This window comes from Salvelinus alpinus, chromosome 3 (assembly GCF_045679555.1).
Source record: "Salvelinus alpinus chromosome 3, SLU_Salpinus.1, whole genome shotgun sequence".
Lineage (NCBI taxonomy): Eukaryota > Metazoa > Chordata > Actinopteri > Salmoniformes > Salmonidae > Salvelinus > Salvelinus alpinus.
Genome location: NC_092088.1, coordinates 100,481,686 through 100,504,185, shown reverse-complemented (window position 1 = coordinate 100,504,185; position 22,500 = coordinate 100,481,686). Strand labels below are relative to the sequence as shown.

The 22,500-nt window shown below is 41.1% G+C and overlaps 1 protein-coding gene across 1 annotated transcript in view; it reads left to right on the top strand.

Moving 5' to 3' along the window:
- The window catches only part of ptprea (protein tyrosine phosphatase receptor type Ea), a 156,127-nt gene that overhangs the window by 66,594 nt on the left and 67,033 nt on the right, over nucleotides 1-22,500 (top strand). Inside the window, exon 2 of the mRNA XM_071394660.1 lies at nucleotides 553-942. The gene's annotated coding sequence lies outside the window, so the exon portion shown is untranslated. The remainder of the gene's footprint in view (nucleotides 1-552; nucleotides 943-22,500) is intronic.

The window sequence follows — 22,500 nt, the reverse complement described above, 5'->3', positions numbered from 1 at the left end:
ACCAGGCACCACATTCCCCTTTTAGGGGGCTGTCTTCCCTCACTACAATGTTCCAAAAGGGGTTCAATGGGTCTCTTCATATATGTGTGGCCTTTAAAATGGTTCTGTTTACAACAGCAAAGAAGCCTGTTTTCTGTGTCTTCCGTTAGGACGACAGGAGGAACCTCTCCTCCGCCTCTCCCTCTAACTTTTTCTCGCCTGGTTTTCCTATAAAAGCCACATAATTAAATGTCTGACATCCTCTCCTCTTCCTCTCCTCCTCCTCCTCTCCTCCTCTCCCTCTCCTGGTTTTCCTATCAAAGCCACATAATTAAATGTCTGACATCCTCTCCTCTTCCTCTCCTCCTCCTCCTCCTCTCCTCCTCTCCCTCTCCTGGTTTTCCTATCAAAGCCACATAATTAAATGTCTGACATCCTCTCCTCTTCCTCTCCTCCTCCTCCTCCTCTCCTCCTCTCCCTCTCCTTGTTTTCCTATCAAAGCCACATAATTAAATGTCTGACATCCTCTCTTCTTTTCTCTCCCTCTCTTTTCTCTCTATTCCTGTAATAAAGGTGGTGACCATCCCTTTAAGAGCGGCTCCTGTAATACAGGTGGTGACCATCCCTTTAAGAGCTGTGTGTACAGTGTGGATATAGTGTGATCCTGCCCGGAGAGCTGGATGTGGAGCAGTGAGTGTGTCTCTTCCTCTCACACACACCTTGCCGCAGCCTGGACAGAGGGACACAGAGACAGCAGCTGCCCACTGAGCCTCTCTCCTCCCTGGGCTGTGAGACCGGACCTCCACCCCCTCCCCTAGCTGAGGACCAGGAGACCCCCCTCTAGAGACCCACAGCAGACCTCAGAGCAATGTGACCACTGACTGAACCAAGCCAGGACCAAACAGGCTGTTATGGATCTGAGAAGAAGAAGGAACAGCACACTGTGAATCCCTGCTGGTCCAGGTACTGTCCATAACATCTGGTCCAGGACCTGTCCATAACATCCCCTTTAATCCCTGCTGGTCCAGGTACTGTCCACAACATCTGGTCCAGGACCTGTCCATAACATCCCCTCTAATCCCTGCTGGTCCAGGTACTGTCCATAACATCTGGTCCAGGACCTGTCCATAACATCTGGTCTAGGTACTGTCCATAACATCCCCTTTAATCCCTGCTGGTCCAGGTACTGTCCATAACATCCCCTCTAAACCCTGCTGGTCCAGGTACTGTCCACAACATCTGGTCCAGGACCTGTCCATAACATCCCCTCTAATCCCTGCTGGTCCAGGTACTGTCCACAACATCTGGTCCAGGACCTGTCCATAACATCCCCTCTAATCCCTGCTGGTCCAGGTACTGTCCATAACATCTGGTCCAGGACCTGTCCATAACATCCCCTCTAATCCCTGCTGGTCCAGAACCAGTCCATAACATCTGGTCCAGGACCTGTCCATAACATCCCCTCTAAACCCTGCTGGTCCAGGACCTGTCCATAACATCCCCTCTAAACCCTGCTGGTCCAGGACCTGTCCATAACATCCCCTTTAATCCCTGCTGGTCCAGGACCTGTCCATAACATCCCCTCTAAACCCTGCTGGTCCAGAACCAGTCCATAACATCTGGTCCAGGACCTGTCCATAACATCCCCTCTAAACCCTGCTGGTCCAGGACCTGTCCATAACATCCCCTTTAATCCCTGCTGGTCCAGGACCTGTCCATAACATCCCCTCTAAACCCTGCTGGTCCAGAACCAGTCCATAACATCTGGTCCAGGACCTGTCCATAACATCCCCTCTAAACCCTGCTGGTCCAGGACCTGTCCATAACATCCCCTCTAAACCTTGTGCCAGTCTGTTTTGTACCAATTCCTTATAGAATTGTCACGCCATATTTGGCTTGACAATGACAATGGAGTAACTAAACAGACAGACTGATCTGGGACCAGGCTAGCAAACTTCCATTAGAGTAAACAAACACACAGACTGATCTGGGACCAGGTTAGCAAACTTCCATTGGCGTAAACAAACACACAGACTGATCTGGGACCAGGCTAGCAAACTTCCATTAGAGTAAACAAACACACAGACTGATCTGGGACCAGGTTAGCAAACTTCCATTAGAGTAAACAAACACACAGACTGATCTGGGACCAGGCTAGCAAACTTCCATTGGAGTAAACAAACACACAGACTGATCTGGGACCAGGCTAGCACACTTCCATTGGAGTAAACAAACACACAGACTGATCTGGGACCTATTGTCCTACCAAGAGTGTCTGAATAGCTCTTCATCATAAGCTCCTCTACAAAGTTAACTACAGATTCTGAAACGTTGTGAGTTGGTGCTGATCATTCATCACAGTGTCTCTCTGCATACCATGAATGAATGCTACCAACCATGAATGCTGCCATGGTTACCAAGGCTAGTGGTCAGATAGGTATCTCTCTGCATAGTGGGAATGCTGCCATGGTTACCAAGGCTAGTGGTCAGATAGTTATCTCTCTGCATAGTGGGAACACTACTGTATCACCATGGTTACCAAGGCTAGTGGTCAGTTAGTTATCTCTCTGCATAGTGGGAACACTACTGTATCACCATGGTTACCAAGGCTAGTGGTCAGATAGTTATCTCTCTGCATAGTTGAAACACTACTGTATCACCATGGTTACCAATGCTAGTGGTCAGATAGTTATCTCTCTGCATAGTTGAAACACTACTGTATCACCATGGTTACCAAGGCTAGTGGTCATATAGTTATCTCTCTGCATAGTGGGAATGCTGCCATGGTTACCAGGGCTAGTGGTCAGATAGTTATCGCTCTGCATAGTGGGAACATTACTGTATCACCATGGTTACCAAGGCTAGTGGTCAGATAGTTATATCTCTGCATAGTGGGAATGCTGCCATGGTTACCAAGGCTAGTGGTCAGATAGTTATCTCTCTGCATAGTGGGAATGCTACCATGGTTACCAAGGCTAGTGGTCAGATAGTTATCTCTCTACTATTCCAGGTAGTTAAAGTCATAATGATACCAACTATTCTATTCCAGATAGTTAGTCATAATGATACCAACTATTCTATTCCAGATAGTTAGTCATAATGATACCAACTATACTATTCCAGATAAAGTCATAATGATACCAACTATTCTATTCCAGTTAAAGTCATAATGATACCAACTATTCTATTCCAGATAAAGTCATAATGATACCAACTATACTATTCCAGATAAAGTCATAATGATACCAACTATACTATTCCAGATAGTTAAAGTCATAATGATACCAACTATACTATTCCAGATAAAGTCATAATGATACCAACTATACTATTCCAGATAAAGTCATAATGATACCAACTATACTATTCCAGATAAAGTCATAATGATACCAACTATACTATTCCAGATAGATAAAGTCATAATGATACCAACTATACTATTCCAGATAAAGTCATAATGATACCAACTATTCTATTCCAGATAAAGTCATAATGATACCAACTATTCTATTCCAGATAGATAAAGTCATAATGATACCAACTATTCTATTCCAGATAAAGTCATAATGATACCAACTATACTATTCCAGATAAAGTCATAATGATACCAACTATACTATTCCAGATAGATAAAGTCATAATGATACCAACTATACTATTCCAGATAGATATAGTCCTAATGATACCAACTATACTATTCCAGATAGATAAAGTCCTAATGAAACCAACTATTCTATTCCAGATAAAGTCATAATGATACCAACTATACTATTCCAGATATAGTCCTAATGATACCAACTATACTATTCCAGATAGATAAAGTCATAATGATACCAACTATTCTATTCCAGATAAAGTCATAATGATACCAACTATACTATTCCAGATAAAGTCATAATGATACCAACTATACTATTCCAGATAGATAAAGTCATAACGATACCAACTATTCTATTCCAGATAGTTAGTCATAATGATACCAACTATTCTATTCCAGATAGTTAGTCATAATGATACCAACTATACTATTCCAGATAAAGTCATAATGATACCAACTATTCTATTCCAGATAGTTAGTCATAATGATACCAACTATTCTATTCCAGATAAAGTCATAATGATACCAACTATACTATTCCAGATAAAGTCATAATGATACCAACTATTCTATTCCAGTTAAAGTCATAGTGATACCAACTATACTATTCCAGATAAAGTCATAATGATACCAACTATACTATTCCAGATAAAGTCATAATGATACCAACTATACTATTCCAGATAAAGTCATAATGATACAAACTATACTATTCCAGATAAAGTCATAATGATACCAACTATACTATTCCAGATAAAGTCATAATGATACCAACTATACTATTCCAGATAAAGTCATAATGATACCAACTATACTATTCCAGATAGATAAAGTCATAATGATACCAACTATTCTATTCCAGATAAAGTCATAATGATACCAACTATTCTATTCCAGATAGATAAAGTCATAATGATACCAACTATACTATTCCAGATAAAGTCATAATGATACCAACTATTCTGTTCCAGATAAAGTCCTAATGATACCAACTATTCTATTCCAGATAGATAAAGTCATAATGATACCAACTATTCTATTCCAGATAAAGTCATAATGATACCAACTATACTATTCCAGATAAAGTCATAATGATACCAACTATACTATTCCAGATAGATAAAGTCATAATGATACCAACTATACTATTCCAGATAGATAAAGTCATAATGATACCAACTATTCTATTCCAGATAGATAAAGTCATAATGATACCAACTATACTATTCCAGATAAAGTCATAATGATACCAACTATACTATTCCAGATAAAGTCATAATGATACCAACTATTCTATTCCAGATAAAGTCATAATGATACCAACTATACTATTCCAGATAGATAAAGTCCTAATGATACCAACTATTCTATTCCAGATAAAGTCATAATGATACCAACTATACTATTCCAGATATAGTCCTAATGATACCAACTATACTATTCCAGATAGATAAAGTCATAATGATACCAACTATTCTATTCCAGATAAAGTCATAATGATACCAACTATACTATTCCAGATAAAGTCATAATGATACCAACTATACTATTCCAGATAGATAAAGTCATAATGATACCAACTATACTATTCCAGATAAAGTCATAATGATACCAACTATACTATTCCAGATAGTAAAGTCATAATGATACCAACTATTCTATTCCAGATAAAGTCATAATGATACCAACTATACTATTCCAGATAAAGTCATAATGATACCAACTATACTATTCCAGATAAAGTCCTAATGATACCAACTATACTATTCCAGATAGTAAAGTCATAATGATACCAACTATACTATTCCAGATAAAGTCATAATGATACCAACTATACTATTCCAGATAAAGTCATAATGATACCAACTATACTATTCCAGATAGATAAAGTCATAATGATACCAACTATACTATTCCAGATAAAGTCATAATGATACCAACTATACTATTCCAGATAGTAAAGTCATAATGATACCAACTATTCTATTCCAGATAAAGTCATAATGATACCAACTATTCTATTCCAGATAAAGTCATAATGATACCAACTATACTATTCCAGATAAAGTCATAATGATACCAACTATACTATTCCAGGTAGTAAAGTCATAATGATACCAACTATTCTATTCCAGATAAAGTCATAATGATACCAACTATTCTATTCCAGATAAAGTCCTAATGATACCAACTATACTATTCCAGATAGTAAAGTCATAATGATACCAACTATTCTATTCCAGATAAAGTCATAATGATACCAACTATACTATTCCAGATAAAGTCATAATGATACCAACTATACTATTCCAGATAGATAAAGTCATAATGATACCAACTATTCTATTCCAGATAAAGTCATAATGATACCAACTATACTATTCCAGATAAAGTCATAATGATACCAACTATACTATTCCAGATAGATAAAGTCATAACGATACCAACTATTCTATTCCAGATAGTTAGTCATAATGATACCAACTATTCTATTCCAGATAGTTAGTCATAATGATACCAACTATACTATTCCAGATAAAGTCATAATGATACCAACTATTCTATTCCAGATAGTTAGTCATAATGATACCAACTATTCTATTCCAGATAAAGTCATAATGATACCAACTATACTATTCCAGATAAAGTCATAATGATACCAACTATTCTATTCCAGTTAAAGTCATAGTGATACCAACTATACTATTCCAGATAAAGTCATAATGATACCAACTATACTATTCCAGATAAAGTCATAATGATACCAACTATACTATTCCAGATAAAGTCATAATGATACAAACTATACTATTCCAGATAAAGTCATAATGATACCAACTATACTATTCCAGATAAAGTCATAATGATACCAACTATACTATTCCAGATAAAGTCATAATGATACCAACTATACTATTCCAGATAGATAAAGTCATAATGATACCAACTATTCTATTCCAGATAAAGTCATAATGATACCAACTATTCTATTCCAGATAGATAAAGTCATAATGATACCAACTATACTATTCCAGATAAAGTCATAATGATACCAACTATTCTGTTCCAGATAAAGTCCTAATGATACCAACTATTCTATTCCAGATAGATAAAGTCATAATGATACCAACTATTCTATTCCAGATAAAGTCATAATGATACCAACTATACTATTCCAGATAAAGTCATAATGATACCAACTATACTATTCCAGATAGATAAAGTCATAATGATACCAACTATACTATTCCAGATAGATAAAGTCATAATGATACCAACTATTCTATTCCAGATAGATAAAGTCATAATGATACCAACTATACTATTCCAGATAAAGTCATAATGATACCAACTATACTATTCCAGATAAAGTCATAATGATACCAACTATTCTATTCCAGATAAAGTCATAATGATACCAACTATACTATTCCAGATAGATAAAGTCCTAATGATACCAACTATTCTATTCCAGATAAAGTCATAATGATACCAACTATACTATTCCAGATATAGTCCTAATGATACCAACTATACTATTCCAGATAGATAAAGTCATAATGATACCAACTATTCTATTCCAGATAAAGTCATAATGATACCAACTATACTATTCCAGATAAAGTCATAATGATACCAACTATACTATTCCAGATAGATAAAGTCATAATGATACCAACTATACTATTCCAGATAAAGTCATAATGATACCAACTATACTATTCCAGATAGTAAAGTCATAATGATACCAACTATTCTATTCCAGATAAAGTCATAATGATACCAACTATACTATTCCAGATAAAGTCATAATGATACCAACTATACTATTCCAGATAAAGTCCTAATGATACCAACTATACTATTCCAGATAGTAAAGTCATAATGATACCAACTATACTATTCCAGATAAAGTCATAATGATACCAACTATACTATTCCAGATAAAGTCATAATGATACCAACTATACTATTCCAGATAGATAAAGTCATAATGATACCAACTATACTATTCCAGATAAAGTCATAATGATACCAACTATACTATTCCAGATAGTAAAGTCATAATGATACCAACTATTCTATTCCAGATAAAGTCATAATGATACCAACTATTCTATTCCAGATAAAGTCATAATGATACCAACTATACTATTCCAGATAAAGTCATAATGATACCAACTATACTATTCCAGGTAGTAAAGTCATAATGATACCAACTATTCTATTCCAGATAAAGTCATAATGATACCAACTATTCTATTCCAGATAAAGTCCTAATGATACCAACTATACTATTCCAGATAGTAAAGTCATAATGATACCAACTATTCTATTCCAGATAAAGTCATAATGATACCAACTATACTATTCCAGATAAAGTCATAATGATACCAACTATACTATTCCAGATAGTAAAGTCATAATGATACCAACTATTCTATTCCAGATAAAGTCATAATGATACCAACTATTCTATTCCAGATAAAGTCATAATGATACCAACTATACTATTCCAGATAAAGTCATAATGATACCAACTATACTATTCCAGGTAGTAAAGTCATAATGATACCAACTATTCTATTCCAGATAAAGTCATAATGATACCAACTATTCTATTCCAGATAAAGTCCTAATGATACCAACTATACTATTCCAGATAAAGTCATAATGATACCAACTATTCTATTCCAGATAAAGTCATAATGATACCAACTATACTATTCCAGATAAAGTCATAATGATACCAACTATACTATTCTAGATAGTAAAGTCATAATGATACCAACTATTCTATTCCAGATAAAGTCATAATGATACCAACTATACTATTCCAGATAAAGTCATAATGATACCAACTATACTATTCCAGATAAAGTCATAATGATACCAACTATACTATTCCAGATAAAGTCATAATGATACCAACTATACTATTCCAGATAAAGTCATAATGATACCAACTATACTATTCCAGGTAGTTAGTCATAATGATACCAACTATACTATTCCAGGTAGTTAGTCATAATGATACCAACTATACTATTCCAGGTAGTTAGTCATAATGATACCAACTATACTATTCCAGGTAGTTAGTCATAATGATACCAACTATACTATTCCAGGTAGTTAGTCATAATGATACCAACTATACTATTCCAGGTAGTTAGTCATAATGATACCAACTATACTATTCCAGGTAGTTAGTCATAATGATACCAACTGTACTATTCCAGGTAGTTAGTCATAATGATACCAACTATACTATTCCAGGTAGTTAGTCATAATGATACCAACTATACTATTCCAGGTAGTTAGTCATAATGATACCAACTATACTATTCCAGGTAGTTAGTCATAATGATACCAACTATACTATTCCAGGTAGTTAGTCATAATGATACCAACTATACTATTCCAGGTAGTTAGTCATAATGATACCAACTATACTATTCCAGGTAGTTAGTCATAATGATACCAACTATACTATTCCAGGTAGTTAGTCATAATGATACCAACTATACTATTCCAGGTAGTTAGTCATAATGATACCAACTATACTATTCCAGATAAAGTCATAATGATACCAACTATACTATTCCAGGTAGTTAGTCATAATGATACCAACTATACTATTCCAGGTAGTTAGTCATAATGATACCAACTATACTATTCCAGGTAGTTAGTCATAATGATACCAACTATACTATTCCAGATAGTAAAGTCATAATGATACCAACTATTCTATTCCAGATAAAGTCATAATGATACCAACTATACTATTCCAGATAAAGTCATAATGATACCAACTATACTATTCCAGATAAAGTCCTAATGATACCAACTATACTATTCCAGATAGTAAAGTCATAATGATACCAACTATACTATTCCAGATAAAGTCATAATGATACCAACTATACTATTCCAGATAAAGTCATAATGATACCAACTATACTATTCCAGATAGATAAAGTCATAATGATACCAACTATACTATTCCAGATAAAGTCATAATGATACCAACTATACTATTCCAGATAGTAAAGTCATAATGATACCAACTCTTCTATTCCAGATAAAGTCATAATGATACCAACTATTCTATTCCAGATAAAGTCATAATGATACCAACTATACTATTCCAGATAAAGTCATAATGATACCAACTATACTATTCCAGGTAGTAAAGTCATAATGATACCAACTATTCTATTCCAGATAAAGTCATAATGATACCAACTATTCTATTCCAGATAAAGTCCTAATGATACCAACTATACTATTCCAGATAGTAAAGTCATAATGATACCAACTATACTATTCCAGGTAGTAAAGTCATAATGATACCAACTATTCTATTCCAGATAAAGTCATAATGATACCAACTATACTATTCCAGATAAAGTCATAATGATACCAACTATACTATTCCAGATAGTAAAGTCATAATGATACCAACTATTCTATTCCAGATAAAGTCATAATGATACCAACTATTCTATTCCAGATAAAGTCATAATGATACCAACTATACTATTCCAGATAAAGTCATAATGATACCAACTATACTATTCCAGGTAGTAAAGTCATAATGATACCAACTATTCTATTCCAGATAAAGTCATAATGATACCAACTATTCTATTCCAGATAAAGTCCTAATGATACCAACTATACTATTCCAGATAAAGTCATAATGATACCAACTATTCTATTCCAGATAAAGTCATAATGATACCAACTATACTATTCCAGATAAAGTCATAATGATACCAACTATACTATTCTAGATAGTAAAGTCATAATGATACCAACTATTCTATTCCAGATAAAGTCATAATGATACCAACTATACTATTCCAGATAAAGTCATAATGATACCAACTATACTATTCCAGATAAAGTCATAATGATACCAACTATACTATTCCAGATAAAGTCATAATGATACCAACTATACTATTCCAGATAAAGTCATAATGATACCAACTATACTATTCCAGGTAGTTAGTCATAATGATACCAACTATACTATTCCAGGTAGTTAGTCATAATGATACCAACTATACTATTCCAGGTAGTTAGTCATAATGATACCAACTATACTATTCCAGGTAGTTAGTCATAATGATACCAACTATACTATTCCAGGTAGTTAGTCATAATGATACCAACTATACTATTCCAGGTAGTTAGTCATAATGATACCAACTATACTATTCCAGGTAGTTAGTCATAATGATACCAACTATACTATTCCAGGTAGTTAGTCATAATGATACCAACTATACTATTCCAGGTAGTTAGTCATAATGATACCAACTATACTATTCCAGGTAGTTAGTCATAATGATACCAACTATACTATTCCAGGTAGTTAGTCATAATGATACCAACTATACTATTCCAGGTAGTTAGTCATAATGATACCAACTATACTATTCCAGGTAGTTAGTCATAATGATACCAACTATACTATTCCAGGTAGTTAGTCATAATGATACCAACTATACTATTCCAGGTAGTTAGTCATAATGATACCAACTATACTATTCCAGGTAGTTAGTCATAATGATACCAACTATACTATTCCAGGTAGTTAGTCATAATGATACCAACTATACTATTCCAGGTAGTTAGTCATAATGATACCAACTATACTATTCCAGATAAAGTCATAATGATACCAACTATACTATTCCAGGTAGTTAGTCATAATGATACCAACTATACTATTCCAGGTAGTTAGTCATAATGATACCAACTATACTATTCCAGGTAGTTAGTCATAATGATACCAACTATACTATTCCAGATAAAGTCATAATGATACTAACTATTCTATTCCAGGTAGTTAGTCAGGTTACTACTTTGGATTTGATTGAGAACATAGGAGATGTTTAACTTGTGACTTTGTTCCTAATCATTTATAAGAGCGTGTGTAATAAGTATACATTTTAATAATGTCTTCCTATTTACATTCCCGGGTACATTTCCAGCTCGTTGACATTTTGTGACATTTAACGGGTTTACCGACTGCTCTGCTTCGCGTGTAATATGAAACGTATCTGTCAGGAACACGGTGGTCCGGGAGGGGAAATGAAATGTAATTCATTCTGCAGAACAGATGAAGGTTCTGCATTAGATTAGATAGACTGCCTTAAATGGATTTTATCCCAATGTTGCTCTGCAATCTGTCTCACCTCAGTGTGTGTGTTTTGTTTTGTGTGTGTGTGTGTGTGTGTGTGTGTGTGTGTGTGTGTGTGTGTGTGTGTGTGTCTCTCTCTCTCTCTCTGTGTGTGTGTTTGTTTCGTGTGTGTGTGTCTCTCTCTCTGTGTTTGTTTTGTGTGTGTATGTGTGTGTGTGTGTGTGTGTGTGTGTGTGTGTGTGTGTGTGTGTGTGTGTGTGTGTGTGTGTGTGTGTGTGTGTGTTAAGGGTCCCAGGCGACATCATATTGTGGTCACCCGAGCTGAACCAGTTGACTGTCTGTGTAATATCCCACAGATATTAAAACAGAGAGGGAGAGGACTGAGTGAGGGAGGGACGATGGGGGGAAAGAGAGACAGGGACAGGGACAGAGAGAGGGACAGGGACAGAGAGAGGGACAGGGACAGATACAGAGAGAGAGACAGGGACAGAGACAGGGACAGGGACAGAGACGGGGACGGAGACGGGGACGGAGACGGAGACGGGGACGGGGACGGGGACGGAGACGGGGACGGAGACGGGGACGGGGACGGGAACGGGGACAGGTTGGGGCTGGGGCGTTGAGGTTGAGGTTGGGGGGTTGAGGTTGGGGCTGGGGGGTTGGGGTTGGGGTTGAGGCTGGAGGGTTGAGGTTGAGGTTGGGGGGTTGGGGTTGGGGCTGGGGGGTTGGGGTTGGGGCTGGGGGGTTGAGGTTGGGGCTGGGGGGTTGAGGTTGGGGGGTTGAGGTTGGGGCTGGGCGGTTGGGGTTGAGGCTGGAGGGTTGAGGTTGGGGCTGGAGGGTTGAGGTTGAGGTTGGGGCTGGGGGGTTGAGGTTGAGGTTGGGGCTGGGGGGTTGAGGTTGGGGCTGGGGGGTTGGGGTTGAGGTTGAGGTTGGGGCTGGGGGGTTGAGGTTGGGGCTGGGGGGTTGAGGTTGGGGCTGGGGGGTTGAGGTTGAGGTTGGGGCTGGGGGGTTGAGGTTGGGGCTGGGGGGTTGGGGTTGGGGCTGGGGGGTTGAGGTTGGGGCTGGGGCTGAATGGGGGAAAACAGGAAAAGGAAACAGTCTCTATCTAACAGCCAGATGGAGGACAGCATGTGCTTAAATGGCAGAAAAACACACACACATACACATTCACACACACACACACACACACACACACACACACACACACACACACACACACACACACACACACACACACACACACACACACACACACACACACACACACATATACACACACACATACACACACACACACATATACACACACATATATTTACACACACACATTCCACCATACATTATGAGCCAGATAGTAGGCGTGTAGAATTTGAAGGACGTTATATCTACAGTAACAGACAGGAGATGAATAGAGGACATTATATAGAGGTCTGGGTCTCTGTCTCTCTCCTCTTGATGTCCTGCTGGTCTCTGTCTCTCTCCTCCTGATGTCCTGATGGGTCTCTGTCTCTCTCCTCTTGATGTCCTGCTGGCCTCTGTCTCTCTCCTCCTGATGTCCTGCTGGTCCTGGGTCTCTGTCTCTCTCCTCCTGATGTCCTGCTGGGTCTCTGTCTCTCTCCTCCTGATGTCCTGCTGGTCCTGGGCCTCTGTCTCTCTCCTCCTGATGTCCTGCTGGTCTCTGTCTCTCTCCTCCCGATGTCCTGATGGGTCTCTGTCTCTCTCCTCCTGATGTCCTGCTGGTCCTGGGTCTGTGTCTCTCTCCTCCTGATGTCCTGCTGGTCCTGGGTCTGTGTCTCTCTCCTCCTGATGTCCTGCTGGTCCTGGGTCTCTGTCTCTCTCCTCCTGATGTCCTGCTGGTCTCTGTCTCTCTCCTCCCGATGTCCTGATGGGTCTCTGTCTCTCTCCTCCTGATGTCCTGCTGGTCCTGGGTCTCTGTCTCTCTCCTCCTGATGTCCAGCTGGTCCTAGGTCTCTGTCTCTCTCCTCCTGATGTCCTGCTGGTCCTCTGTCTCTCTCCTCCTGATGTCCTGCTGGTCCTCTGTCTCTCTCCTCCTGATGTCCTGCTGGTCCTGGGTCTGTGTCTCTCTCCTCCTGATGTCCTGCTGGTCCTGGGTCCTCTGTCTCTCTCCTCCTGATGTCCTGCTGGTCCTGGGTCTGTGTCTCTCTCCTCCTGATGTCCTGCTGGTCCTGGGTCCTCTGTCTCTCTCCTCCTGATGTCCTGCTGGTCCTGGGTCTCTGTCTCTCCTCCTGATGTCCTGCTGGTCCTGGGTCTCTGTCTCTCCTCCTGATGTCCTGCTGGTCCTGGGTCTGTGTCTCTCTCCTCCTGATGTCCTGCTGGTCCTGGGTCTGTGTCTCTCTCCTCCTGATGTCCTGCTGGTCCTGGGTCTGTGTCTCTCTCCTCCTGATGTCCTGCTGGTCCTGGGTCTCTGTCTCTCTCCTCCTGATGTCCTGCTGGTCCTCTGTCTCTCTCCTCCTGATGTCCTGCTGGTCCTGGGTCTCTGTCTCTCCTCCTGATGTCCTGCTGGTCCTCTGTCTCTCTCCTCCTGATGTCCTGCTGGTCCTGGGTCCTCCCTGACAGGCCAGTCTGAGGGCTCTTCTGTCTCAGAGTGAGGAGTGGATGCAGGACTTCCTCTCTCCAAGGGGCCAGGGGTTTGTCAAGTGGCTGGTCAACACAATGGTTACCACTCATAATGGTTACTACTCCTTACTGCAGGGGTGGGTGCGTGCACGCGGTGTGTGTTTGCCCATGTGCGAGTGTGTGTGTGTGTGTGTGTGTGTGTGTGCGTGTGTATGCGTATGTGTGTGTTCGTGTGTGTGTGTATGTGTGTGTGTAAACACCCTGGCCCTACTGAGAAGAGAGAGGACAATGCTTTTCACTGTGAGGTCAGAGTCCCCATTTAATGACCCATAATCCTCTAGAATTCAGTCTGATCCAGAATGATCCTGATCAGCAGACTTATACAATGTGAATTTAACAATGTAGAGATCATTACATCCTGTACAGAGGCCCGTGTGCTCAGGAAGAGGACTGGAAAGGGAAACGTGTGTCAGGTTGACGCTGGGTAGAATGTCCTGGTTAACGGCATAGTGTTGCAGTATCATAGCATGATTAACTACTCCTTACTGCGCGTGTGTGTGTGTGTGCGTGTGTGTGTGTGTGTGTGTGTGTGTGTGTGTGTGTGTGTGTGTGTGTGTGTGTGTGTGTGTGTGTGTGTGTGTGTGTGTGTGTGTGTGTGTGTGTGTGTGTGTGTGTGTGTGTGTGTGTGTGTGTGTGTGTGTGTGTGTGTGTGCGTGCAGTGCGTGTTTGCGCATAGGGCAGGGTAGCCTAGTGGTTAGAGCATTGGGCCAGTAACCAAAAGGTTGAAGATTGAATCCCAGAGCTGACAAGGTAAACATCTGTCATTCTGCCCCTGATCAAGGTAACCCACTGTTCCTAGGCCGGCATTGTAAATAAGAATTTGTTCTTAACTTACTTGCCTCGTTAAATAAAGGTTACATGTACTGTAGCCTATACGCTGAGTGGACAAAACTTTAAGAACACCTGCTCTTTCCATGACATAGACTGACCAGGTGAATCCAGGTGAAAGCTATGATCCCTTATTGAGGTCACCTGTTAAATCCACTTCAATCCGTGTGGATGAAGGAGAGGAGACACGTTAAAGAAGGATTTCTAAGCATTGAGACATGGATTGTGTATGTGAGCCATTCACAGGGTGACTGGGCAAGACAAAATATTTAAGTTTTACGTTTTTTGACATTCAACAGTTTCCCGTGTGCATCAAGAATGGTCCACCAACCAAAGGACATCCAGCCAACTTGAACTGTGGGAATCATTGGAGTCAACCTTGCCCAGCATCCCTGTGGAACGCTTTAGACACCTTGTAGAGTCCCATGACCCGACGAATTGAGGCTGTTCTGAGGGCAAAAAGGGGGTGCAACTCAATATCAGGAAGGTGTTCCTAATGTTTTGTCCACTCAGTGTATATTGCAGGTACACTAGCATTCTCAGGACAACTGCTAGTGTTGTTGTCAGTGTGGTTGGTTGAACTTTTATGATCGCAGAACATCAGACAGTGTTGCTATTGAGATCCTTAGTACATCAGCCTCCTTAGTACAGCAGCCTCCTTAGTACAGCAGCCTCCTTAGTACAGCAGCCTCCTTAGTACAGCAGCCTCCTTAGTACATCAGCCTCCTTAGTACAGCAGGTCTCCTTAGTACAGCAGCCTCCTTAGTACAGCAGGTCTCCTTAGTACGGCAGCCTCCTTAGTACATCAGCCTCCTTAGTACAGCAGCCTCCTTAGTACAGCAGCCTCCTTAGTACAGCAGGTCTCCTTAGTACATCAGCCTCCTTAGTACAGCAGCCTCCTTAGTACAGCAGGTCTCCTTAGTACAGCAGCCTCCTTAGTACAGCAGCCTCCTTAGTACAGCAGGTCTCCTTAGTACAGCAGCCTCCTTAGTACAGCAGCCTCCTTAGTACAGCAGGTCTCCTTAGTACAGCAGCCTCCTTAGTACATCAGCCTCCTTAGTACAGCAGGTCTCCTTAGTACGGCAGCCTCCTTAGTACATCAGCCTCCTTAGTACAGCAGCCTCCTTAGTACAGCAGCCTCCTTAGTACAGCAGCCTCCTTAGTACAGCAGTCTCCTTAGTACAGCAGCCTCCTTAGTACAGCAGCCTCCTTAGTACAGCAGCCTCCTTAGTACAGCAGCCTCCTTAGTACATCAGCCTCCTTAGTACGGCAGTCTCCTTAGTACAGCATTCTCCTTAGTACGGCAGTCTCCTTAATACAGCAGTCTCCTTAGTACAGCAGGCCTCCTCACTACAGCAGGCCTCCTTAGTACAGCGGCCTCCTTACTAGAGAGAGAGAGAGAGAGAGAGAGAGAGGTAGAGAGAGAGGTAGAGAGAGAGGTAGAGAGAGACAGAGACAGAGACAGAGACAGACAGACAGACAGACAGACAGACAGACAGACAGACAGACAGACAGACAGACAGACAGACAGACAGACAGACAGACAGACAGACAGACAGACAGACAGACAGAGCTGCATTTCCTGACAAAAATTTGAAACCCTTATTCAAGGTTTCAAAGACCTCTCTGATGAGAATAGTCCTGTTGGGGGAGGACGCAGAGAGCTGTGGCTTGGCAGCGCACTACATTGCCACCTGCCGTAAATTGAGGGACAGAGTCTGACAGACCAACCAACCTGCACATGTCCTCTATGCTTATTGTTATTGTTCAATGTATGGTTATTTTCACCCTTGGTTATTGTTGTCCCGTTGACAATTTAATCTGAACTTGTAAAAAAAAGGAAAAATTATTCACAATAATGGTTTCTGGTTTCAATCTGTTTGATTTAAAACCTTTTGATTCTCTAAGTGAACCCGCTAAATTGATTTGAACCCCAGAATAGATCGTTCCAGGTGAGATGCTTTTCCACCCTAGTCTGATTTGTTTAGATAGAAATGTAACAGTTTGTAATGTTTCAGTCCCTCAACTAACAGCAGATGGACACATCACCTTCCCTCCCCAGTAGAGAGAGAATGTAGTCCACCGTACTTTAAATAGAACATCCAGTGACCTGTATATCTCTCTCTCTCTCTCTCTCTCTCTCTCTCTCTCTCTCTCTCTCTCTCTCTCTCTCTCTCTCTCTCTCTCTCTCTCTCTCTCTCTCTCTCTCTCTCTCTCTCTCTCTCTCTCTCTCTCTCTCTCTCTCTCTCTCTCAATTCAATTCAATTCAATTCAAGGGGCTTTATTGGAATGGGAAACATGTGTTAACATTGCCAAAGCAAGTGAGGTAGATATTATACAAAAGTGAAATAAACAATACAAATTAACAGTAAACATTACACATACAGAAGTTTCAAAACAATAAAGACATTACAAATGTTATATTATATATACACAGTGTTGTAACAATGTACAAATGGTTAAAGCACACAAGTTAAAATAAATAAGCATAAATATGGGTTGTATTTACAATGGTGTTTGTTCTTCACTGGTTGCCCTTTTCTTGTGGCAACAGGTCACAAATCTTGCTGCTGTGATGGCACACTGTGGAATTTCTCCCAGTAGATATGGGAGTTTATCAAAATTGGATTTGTTTTCAAATTCTTTGTGGATCTGTGTAATCTGAGGGAAATATGTCTCTCTAATATGGTCATACATTGGGCAGGAGGTTAGGAAGTGCAGCTCAGTTTCCACCTCATTTTGTGGGCAGTGTGCACATAGCCTGTCTTCTTTTGAGAGCCATGTCTGCCTACGGCGGCCTTTCTCAATAGCAAGGCTATGCTCACTGAGTCTGTACATAGTCAAAGCTTTCCTTAAGTTTGGGTCAGTCACAGTGGTCAGGTATTCTGCCTCTGTGTACTCTCTGTTTAGGGCCAAATAGCATTCTAGTTTGCTCTGTTTTTTTGTTAATTCTTTCCAATGTGTCAAGTAATTATCTTTTTGTTTTCTCATGATTTGGTTGGGTCTAATTGTGCTGCTGTCCTGGGGCTCTGTGGGGTGTGTTTGTGTTTGTGAACTTAGCCTCAGGACCAGCTTGCTTAGGGGACTCTTCTCCAGGTTCATCTCTCTGTAGGTGATGGCTTTGTTATGGAAGGTTTGGGAATCGCTTCCTTTTAGGTGGTTGTAGAATTTAACGGCTCTTTTCTGGATTTTGATAATTAGTGGGTATCGGCCTAATTCTGCTCTGCATGCATTATTTGGTGTTCTACGTTGTACACAGAGGATATTTTTGCAGAATTCTGCATGCAGAGTCTCAATTTGGTGTTTGTCCCATTTTGTGAAATCTTGGTTGGTGAGCGGACCCCAGACCTCACAACCATAAAGGGCAATGGGCTCTATGACTGATTCAAGTATTTTTAGCCAGATCCTAATTGGTATGTTGAAATTTATGTTCCTTTTGATGGCATAGAATGCCCTTCTTGCCTTGTCTCTCAGATCGTTCACAGCTTTGTGGAAGTTACCTGTGGTGCTGAGGTTTAGGCCGAGGTATGTATAGTTTTTTGTGTGCTCTAGGGCAACGGTGTCTAGATGGAATTTGTGGTCCTGGCGACTGGACCTTTTTTGGAACACCATTATTTTGGTCTTACTGAGATTTACTGTCAGGGCCCAGGTCTGACAGAATCTGTGCAGAAGATCTAGGTGCTGCTGTAGGCCCTCCTTGGTTGGTGACAGAAGCACCAGATCATCAGCAAACAGTAGACATTTGACTTCGGATTCTAGTAGGGTGAGGCCAGGTGCTGCAGACTGTTCTAATGCCCTCGCCAATTCGTTGATATATATGTTGAAGAGGGTGGGGCTTAAGCTGCATCCCTGTCTCACCCCACGACCCTGTGTGAAGAAATGTGTGTGTTTTTTGCCAATTTTAACCGCACACTTGTTGTTTGTGTACATGGATTTTATAATGTCGTATGTTTTTCCCCCAACACCACTTTCCATCAATTTGTATAGCAGACCCTCATGCCAAATTGAGTCGAAGGCTTTTTTGAAATCAACAAAGCATGAGAAGACTTTGCCTTTGTTTTGGTTTGTTTGGTTGTCAATTAGGGTGTGTAGGGTGAATACATGGTCTGTTGTACGGTAATTTGGTAAAAAGCCAATTTGACATTTGCTCAGTACATTGTTTTCATTGAGGAAATGTACGAGTCTGCTGTTAATGATAATGCAGAGTATTTTCCCAAGGTTACTGTTGACGCATATTCCACGGTAGTTATTGGGGTCAAATTTGTCTCCACTTTTGTGGATTGGGGTGATCAGTCCTTGGTTCCAAATATTGGGGAAGATGCCAGAGCTAAGGACGATGTTAAAGAGTTTTAGTATAGCCAATTGGAATTTGTTGTCTGTATATTTGATCATTTCATTAAGGATACCATCAACACCACAGGCCTTTTTGGGTTGGAGGGTTTTTATTTTGTCCTGTAACTCGTTCAAGGTAATTGGAGAATCCAGTGGGTTCTGGTAGTCTTTAATAGTTGATTCAAGGATTTGTATTTGATCATGTATATGTTTTTGCTCTTTATTCTTTGTTATAGAGCCAAAAAGATTGAAGAATTATCTATCCATTTTGGATAGATAATTCTTCGTGTTGTTGTTTGTTTAGTGTTTTCCAATTTTCCCAGAAGTGGTTAGAGTCTATGGATTGTTCAATTACATTGAGCTGATTTCTGACGTGCTGTTCCTTCTTTTTCCGTAGTGTATTTCTGTATTGTTTTAGTGATTCACCATAGTGAAGGCGTAGACTCAGGTTTTCCGGGTCTCTATGTTTTTGGTTGGACAGGTTTCTCAATTTATTTCTTAGATTTTTGCATTCGTCATCAAACCATTTGTCATTGTTGTTCATTTTCTTCGGTTTTCTATTTGAGATTTTTAGGTTTGATAGGGAAGCGGAGAGGTCAAATATACTGTTAAGATTTTCTACTGCCAAGTTTACACCTTCACTATTGCAGTGGAACGTTTTACCCAGGAAGTTGTCTAAAAGGGATTGAATTTGCTGTTGTCTAATTGTTTTTTGGTAGGTTTCCAAACTGCATTCCTTCCATCTATAGCATTTCTTAATGTTACTCAGTTCCTTTGGCTTTGATGCCTCATGATTGAGTATTGCTCTGTTCAAGTAGACTGTGATTTTGCTGTGGTCTGATAGGGGTGTCAGTGGGCTGACTGTGAACGCTCTGAGAGACTCTGGGTTGAGGTCAGTGATAAAGTAGTCTACAGTGCTACTGCCAAGAGATGAGCTATAGGTGAACCTACCATAGGAGTCCCCTCGAAGCCTACCATTGACTATGTACATACCCAGCGTGCGACAGAGCTGCAGGAGTTGTGACCCGTTTTTGTTGGTTATGTTGTCATAGTTGTGCCTAGGGGGGCATATGGGGGAGGGAATGCTGTCACCTCCAGGTAGGTGTTTGTCCCCCTGTGTGCTGAGGGTGTCAGGTTCTTGTCCAGTTCTGGCATTTAGGTCGCCACAGACTAATACATGTCCCTGGGCCTGGAAATGATTGATTTCCTCATTCAGGATGGAGAAGCTGTCTTCATTAAAGTATGGGGATTCTAGTGGGGGGATATAGGTAGCACACAGGAGGACATTTTTCTCTGTTAAGATAATTTCCTTTTGAATTTCTAGCCAAATGTAAAATGTTCCTGTTTTGATTAATTTAATGGAGTGAGTTAGGTCTGCTCTATACCAAATTAGCATTCCCCCTGAGTCCCTTCCCTGTTTCACACCTGGTAGTTTGGTGGATGGGACTACCAGTTCTCTGTAACCTAGAGGGCAACCAGTGGGTCCGTCTCCTCTGTACCAGGTTTCTTGCAGGATGACAATGTCTGCATTACCGATTTCTTTGGTGAAGTCCGGGTTCCTGCTCTTTAGGCCAAAGGCAGATGACCTCAGGCCTTGGATATTCCAGGATGATATAGTGAAGGCTTTTTGTTCAAATCAAATCAAATCAAATCAAATCAAATTTTATTAGTCACATACACATGGTTAGCAGATGTTAATGCGAGTGTAGCGAAATGCTTGTGAAATGAAGTGTCCAATGTTGTTGGCCGTGTGGTTTGGCCTCAGGCCAGTAAGTGTGAGCAGAGCCTGCTGAGCATCTGGTACATGCCGTTGGCTTGGGCGAGTGTAAGAGTGGGGGTTGGGCCTGTTTGCCCGCTCACTACCTGGGCGTATGTGTGACTTCCATGTTGATGCCCTCTTTGCGGGGGTGGGGTGCATGGGGTGGGCAGGAGTGGCATGGGTCTGATCTGAGGGGGCCTAAATTGGGTGTGGGCATGGTTGATGTGGGGGGGTGTTGATTGGTTGGGGTGGGGGTGTGTCTGGGGGTGCTGTGGTCTGGATGTAGGTCGTCTTGGCGTGGGTCCTCTATGTGGAGGTCCAGGGGGGGGGTCCTGAAGGTCTTGGAGGGTGTCTCGCTGGTCTGGGTGGGGTGTCTATTGATCTGTTGCTCCTGTGTGAAGTGTTGGGGCTGCGTTTGAGAGCGATGTCCTTTAGAGTCCGGGCAAAGGTGGGCACTGCTGCCTTGTAGAGGTGGACCTGGTCATAGAGGCTGTTCAAGTCCAGGGTGGAGTGGTGGGCCAGGAAAACATTTGGTTTTGAGGCACAGTCACGGGAAATGCTTGCGTTTACCCGCTGTATTGTAGCAGGGTGGAAGTCTTTTCGTGGTAGCAGGGTGGAGATAACCACTTGTGCGTTGGGGAAAGTAGAAGAAGCTTTTTCAATCACTCCCTTCAGTGCTGTGGCCACCCTTTCCTGCTGTGCTCTCAGGTCGTTTGTGCCTGTGTGTATTATTATGTGGCTAGGTGAGCCTAGTTTGTCCTCAGACAGAAGGTCTAGGGCGCGCTGGGTGTTTGGACACCAGAGTTTAGACACACTGTGTTTGGGGAAAAGTTTTTTTTCTTCTATATATTTCCCATTTGAGTCCATAAGAAGGACAATCTGTGTCTTGTGTTTGTCCTCAGTGGGTCTGGGGGGGTTGTCAGGAGGGCTATCAGGGTGGCTGACAGGGGGGGGTGCTCAGGGGGGGTGAGAGCTGCTGGGCTTGGGGTTTTTCTTTTGTCTGTTCTGTTGTGATGTCGTTTCTATGGTCAGGGTCTGGTGTGGACTGTTCTGCTGTGGTGTCGAGACTTTTGTCCGGTGCTGAGGTGGGCTGTTCTGCTGGCGTCTCTGTGGGGATGACCACCTCCCTAGTGGGTTGTTCTCTGTCACATGCCATCCCCCTCAACCTCTCCTCCAGCAGTCTGATCCTCTCCTCCATCCCCCTCTCCCTCT